We start from the raw sequence: 6,148 nt of genomic DNA, 5'->3' as shown, positions 1-6,148 counted from the left end.
GCGGGGGTCAGAGGGCGGAGGGTGAGAGCAGAGGCGGAGGTCAGGGGCGGAGGGCAGAGGTCAGAGGGCGGAGGCAGAGGGGAGGGCGGAGGTCAGAGGGTGGGGGTCAGAGGGCGGAGGGTGGAGAGCAGAGGGCGGAGGGCAGAGGGCGGGGGTCAGAGGGCGGAGGGCGGAGGGGGGGTCAGAGGGAGGAGGGTGGAGAGCAGAGGGCGGAGGTCAGAGGGCGGAGGGCAGAGGTCAGATGGGGCAGAGGGCGGAGGGCGGAGGTCAGAGGTGGGGGTCAGAGGGCGGAGGGTGGAGAGCAGAGGGCGGAGGGCAGAGGGCGGAGGGCGGGGGTCAGAGGGTGGGGGTCAGAGGTCAGAGGGCGGAGAGCAGAGGGCGGAGGTCAGAGGTCAGTACCATGGCCCTGCTGTGCAGTAGTCTGTGGACGTCCTCTGGTCTCAGCAGGCCGATGTTCTCCAGCAGGGGGCAGCAGCAGCGCAGAGCCGCCCGGATCTGGAGCAGGTGGGGGCGGGGCTTAATGACTGACTGTTCATTCAGCTCCGTCACTGATCAGTCTGTCCTCCTGGTTCTAAACTCTTCTTCAACCAAGCCAGGAAACAGCGACTTCATCCGAAAAGAACAGCATCACTCCAGCATTCATCCAGGCAGCAGCATGACACCTTCACACCTTCACACCTTCACCACCTTACACAAACCGATCACAACACCGTGACACCAATACAGCAACACAACAAACGGTGACGGCCTCTCTCTCTCTCTGAGAACAACAAACTGACATTTTTCCTCTGAACAATCAGGAAGGGTGTCATTGACTTTCCAGGCCTCACTGTCCTCTGAGACGGACCTGGTTGGAGCAGCGAGGGGGACAGAAACCGTCCCTCATCTGACTGCGTGTAGAACACTGACGCACATCACTGAAGAACGTCATTCATCAACAGAATTTCAGGTGTTTTGTTATTAAAACATTTCTCATGAATTTAATAAGAGAATCATTTCTTCTGCTTTCTGCCTGCGTCCAGGCCGAACAGCCGCGCCGGTTCTGGAAGAGCTGAGGACGAGCCGAGCCGGTTCTGGAAGAGCTGAGGACGAGCCGAGCCGGTTCTGGAAGAGCTGAGGACGAGCCGAGCCGGTTCTGGAAGAGCTGAGGACGAGCCGAGCCGGTTCTGGAAGAGCTGAGGACGAGCCGAGCCGGTTCTGTGCAGCCTGCAGTTTGTTTGTTTGTGTTGTTTGTTTTGTTGCGGTCGACCGAGTGGAAGAACAAGAATCTATGTGGACAAAACTCTTCGTTCAACCGAGGTTTTCCTTTTACTGCGTGGAATACAGTGTTCGCAGAGGCGCACCACCGCCGCGGCCTGTACCGCTTTTATTTAGGGTATTTTTAACGTGCCTGTTGCGTGCGAGCCTCCTGCCGGCGGTCCGGTCCGGTCCGGTCGGTCCGGTCCAGCCGGCAGAGGCCTCGGTCTCCGGGTTCTCGGTTTACCGGGAACCTCCACACACACATGTACAGGAGAGTCTTTAGGTGATCCGACCAGCAGCGCCCGGCCTCCTCGCATCACGGGGCTCACTGATGACTGACTAACTCTCCCGGTTCTCCTGGTTCTCTTGGTTCTCCCGGTTCTCCCGGGTTCTCCCGGTTCTCCCGGTTCTCTCGGTTCGAACAGGGTTCTGAGTTCAGGACCTCCTCACCTGCTCCGTCCTCCTGTCCTCACAGAGCCTCAGCTCGGCTCCAAAGTCCGAGACCATAGTCTTCTTCAGCGTCAGCTCACTCGTCCACCTGCTGCCACAACACAAACACCCTCCTGCACACCACACACACACACACACACACACAAACACACCACACACACAGACACACACAGGTTCGTATTTTCTTCCTTGTGGGGACCTTCCATTGACTCCCATCATGTCTAGCCCCTAACCCTGACCCAGACCCCTGACCCTGACCCTGACCCAGACCCTGACCCTGACCCCTGACCCTGACCCCTGACCCTGACCCTGACCCTGACCCTGACCCTGACCCTGACCCCTGACCCCTGACCCTGACCATGACCCCTGACCATGACCCTGACCCCTGACCCTGACCCAGACCCTGACCCTGACCCTGACCATGACCCTGACCCTGACCCTGACCCTGACCCAGACCCTGACCCTGACCCTGACCCTGACCCAGACCCTGACCAGACCCTGACCCTGACCCAGACCCCTGACCCAGACCCTGACCCTGACCCAGACCCTGACCAGACCCTGACCAGCCCCTGACCCAGACCACCCACACAAGCCGAACGATAAAGAAATGTTTTGACCTTTGACTGTTTTCAGTAACAACACATGGTGAAGAAAACACTGTTTCTCTCCTGAGGACCAGAAGAAGGTCCCACAAGGCAACATTGTGCAGGGGTTTTACTAACCTTGTGGGACATTTGTCCCCCACAAGGATAGAAATACAAGTACACACACACACACACACACACACACACACACACACACGATTGTGGGGACAGAGGGACCCTGACAGGCCTGTCCTGTCCCCCCTGTCCCGCGCTTCACCTGCACGACCTCAGACGCTCCAAGTCTTCCAGCTGAGCTTCAGGTCGTCCAACCTGTGGTCGGAGTCCTGCAGGAGGCCAGCAGCTGCTGCGCGCGGTCCTCACAGCCGCCTGACAGTCCTGAGGAGACAGACGTCAGCTGGCGGACCGCCGGACCGCGTCTCCTGTCCTGTGTCCCGCTAGAGGACAGGTGTCTGTCTCAGTCCGCACCTCGGAGACGTCCTTCAGCGTCTCGGTCAGCCGTCTCAGAGCGTCCTCCTGCTTCGTCTGTCTTCTCCTCAACAGACGCTCCAGGATGTCCGAGCTGGGCTGGTCCCCCGCTGGAGGGGACGGGGGGGACAGGGGGACAGGGGGACAGAGGGTGACAGAGGGGGCAGGGGGGCAGGGGGACAGGGGGGCAGGGGGGAAGGGGACAGGGGGACAGGGGGACAGGGGGGACAGGGGGACAGGGGGGCAGAGGGACAGGGGGGCAGGGGGACAGAGGGACAGAGGGGACAGGGGGACAGGAGGGCAGGGGGACAGAGGGGACAGGGGGACAGGGGCGGCAGGAGGACAGAGGGGACAGGGGGGCAGGGGGACAGAGGAGACAGGGGGACAGAGGGGACAGGGGGACAGAGGAGACAGGGGGACAGGGGGGCAGAGGGACAGGGGGACAGAGGGACAGAGGGGGCAGGGGGGGACAGAGGTCCGGGGTCAGAGAGCTGTGATTGGACGCTGTGCAGGACCGTTGCCATGGTAACTGTACCAACCCACTGAGTCGGGGAGTCTGCTGACGTCATCGTCGTCCTGCTGTCTCCTGCTGGAGGACAAGAGACGAGAGACGAGAGACGAGAGACGGAGGGAAGAGTCAGACACACCATCTGTCCCCATCTGTCTGTCCCCCAGTCCCTCAGCGTCTCTATGTCCCTTTGTCCCTCAGTGTCCCCTGTCCCTCGGTGTCCCCCTGTCCCCCGGTGTACCCCTGTCCCTCGGTGTCCCCTGTCCCTCGGTGTCCTCCTGTCCCTCAGTGTCTCTCTGTCCCTCAGTGTCCCCTGTCCCTCGGTGTCCCCTGTCCCTCGGTGTCCCCTGTCCCTCAGTGTCCCCCTGTCCCTCGGTGTCTCTCTGTCTCCACCTGCTGGTCGTGCTGCAGTTGGTGTTGCTGTCCTCAGCAGAGAGACAGTCTGTCCTCGTGTCTCTGCGTCCAGCCTGGAGACATCTGGAGAGCTGAACCTGAAACAGCATCAAACGAAGGGGTCTGAACAAACAAACAAACAAACAAACAAACAAACAAACAAACAGATCCAGAACCCTGAGGTCAGGATCAGTGATCCAGGATCATCTAATCCAGAACCAGAAGGTTCAGGTCATGGTTCAAATCATGACGTTGAAATCAGGTGATTTCAACCAGAATCAAAACAAAATTCAACAGTGATTCAACATTAAAACACCAGCTGACGACTCAGACAAACAAACAACAACAACAACAACAACAACAACAACAACAACAACCACAGAACCACAGACGCGTCGGTGTGAAGCTGACTGACTGACCTGCGCATCGAACAGCTGTCGGTAAACTTCTCCGCTCGGAACCGTTCTGCTCTCAGCCATGATGGACCGAACCGAACCTCCGGAGGGGGGGGGGGCCCTCCGGACCCCGGGGGGGGGTTCTCCGCTAGCAGAGGCTCTGTCCGTGGAGCGGGAGGTGAAGAAACTCAAGAAACTCGCCAGTCTCTTCAGCAAGAAACCCGCGTTACTCCGTCACTATGACAACCAGCCGGGTGGCGTTCAAGTCTGCTGGGAAAAGTGAGACATCTCCAGAGCGGATACGAAAATCTCCCGCACTTTTATTTCTTTTTGGATCAAATCTGTCGCCTTTCTACACAGAAAAACAGCTCCCCTCCAAGATCAGGGATTAAAATGTAGTTTTCCTATGATATTGAGTTTGTATCGTGTCCTGATATCTGGCGTGAATCCCAGCCACTTCAACTCCTTACATTGTCATTTTTTTGCATAAGTAGATAATTTTAAAACAAGACACGTATCATTTATAAGACAGAAAAACGATCACATTGAACTACTGAAAAAAAACGATTGATAATATGAAAAATACCTGTTTAACAAGGGGGAACAAATAAAGTTGGATTTTCCTACGTTTTGTATGTTCTGAACGCAGCACGGCAGCCGTCAATGTTTTCGTTTGGTTACCTGGCAACAGCAGCTTCCGGTCAAACTCCGCTCAACTGGACCAGAACTCCGCTCAACCTAACCAGAACTCATCTCAGTAGGGTCAGAGGTCATCTCCCCGCCTCCCCCGGATGGCCCCGGCCCCCCCGGCCCCCGGGTCCCCCCGGCCCCCCGGCCCCCCGGCCCTCCGGCCGGGCTCCGGTGGCCTTCGGCCGGCTCGCCGTTTCCGCAGCTCCTCGCCGACCTGCAGCAGCCGGACTCCGGCACCAGGCTGAGGGTTCTGGCTTCACTCCTGGACCTGATCCACGACCCGGAGCGGCTCTACCAGACCGTGACCGAAGGTAACCGGACCGGGACCGAGACCCTTCACACCGTTAATAACCTTCAAAAAATTAGTTCTCATCTCATCTCCTGGATTGTTTGGTTTATTTGTTTCTTTCGTTTAAAACAGCACAAAGACAAAAAACAAAAAAGATGAAAATACATCAATGTCATCAGTCTAGACACCAAACAAACCAAAGAACGGAGCAGAAAGAAGAACAATCTTATTACATCTGACCCTTTACATGCAGTATTTGAACAAATACAAATTAACAATACTCAAAAACTCATATTCATTAAATCAAACATTTTTTCACCCACAACAACTTTAGTTTTCATTTCATATTGTTCCAGTGTGGAATTTTCTTAAATGTCATAATTGTTTTACACTCTTTGATTTCCTGTTTCAGAGCATTCCATAAGTTCACTCCTTTTACCACGATGTTTCTTTCTTTGATTTTGGTTCTGAATCTGGGTTTTACAGGCAATAAATTACACTTTGCCTTATACATTAATTTTAGGATTGTTTCTTCCGGTTTGGATTCTGGGTTCTGCTGAAGATGTTTGGAGGATTTTGATAGAACTGCTGTGAGATTGTTTGACCAAACTGTAGTCCGGGTTCTGGACCATCTGTAGTCCTGGTTCTGGTTCTTCTCTGCAGGGTTCTGGACCATCTGTAGTCCTGGTTCTGGTTCTTCTCTGCAGGGTTCTTGCAGCAGCTGAAGGTTCTGCTGAAGGACAAAGATCCGTCAGTGAGGACGAAGACATGTGAGGTTCTGGAAGTTGGCGGCAACACACAGTCTGGGCAGGTACCCACACACACAACACACACACACACACACACACACACACACACACACGCACGGTCTCGTATTTCTATCCTTGTGGGGACCTTCCATTGACTCCATTCATGTCTAGCCCCTAACCCTGACCCTTACCCTAACCCTAACCCACACCACAACAAAGCCTAACCCTAAAGAAATGTTTTGACCTTTTACTTTTTTCAGTAACAACAACATGGTCAAGAAACACTGTTTCTCCTACTTAGGACCGGAAAAAAGGTCCCCACAAGGCACGTCATTCCATGTTTTGCTATCCTTGTGGGGACATTT

General features: G+C 55.4%; 1 protein-coding gene across 1 annotated transcript in view; it reads left to right on the top strand.

The window, feature by feature from the left end:
* rsph14 (radial spoke head 14 homolog) overlaps positions 1-6,148 on the top strand; it is a 10,408-nt gene that overhangs the window by 1,186 nt on the left and 3,074 nt on the right. The window lies entirely within an intron of this gene.

Source organism: Salarias fasciatus, chromosome 12, assembly GCF_902148845.1.
Source record: "Salarias fasciatus chromosome 12, fSalaFa1.1, whole genome shotgun sequence".
Taxonomy (NCBI): domain Eukaryota; kingdom Metazoa; phylum Chordata; class Actinopteri; order Blenniiformes; family Blenniidae; genus Salarias; species Salarias fasciatus.
The sequence above is the reverse complement of the archived record's forward strand: the minus strand, read 5'-3'. Positions and strand labels throughout refer to the sequence as shown.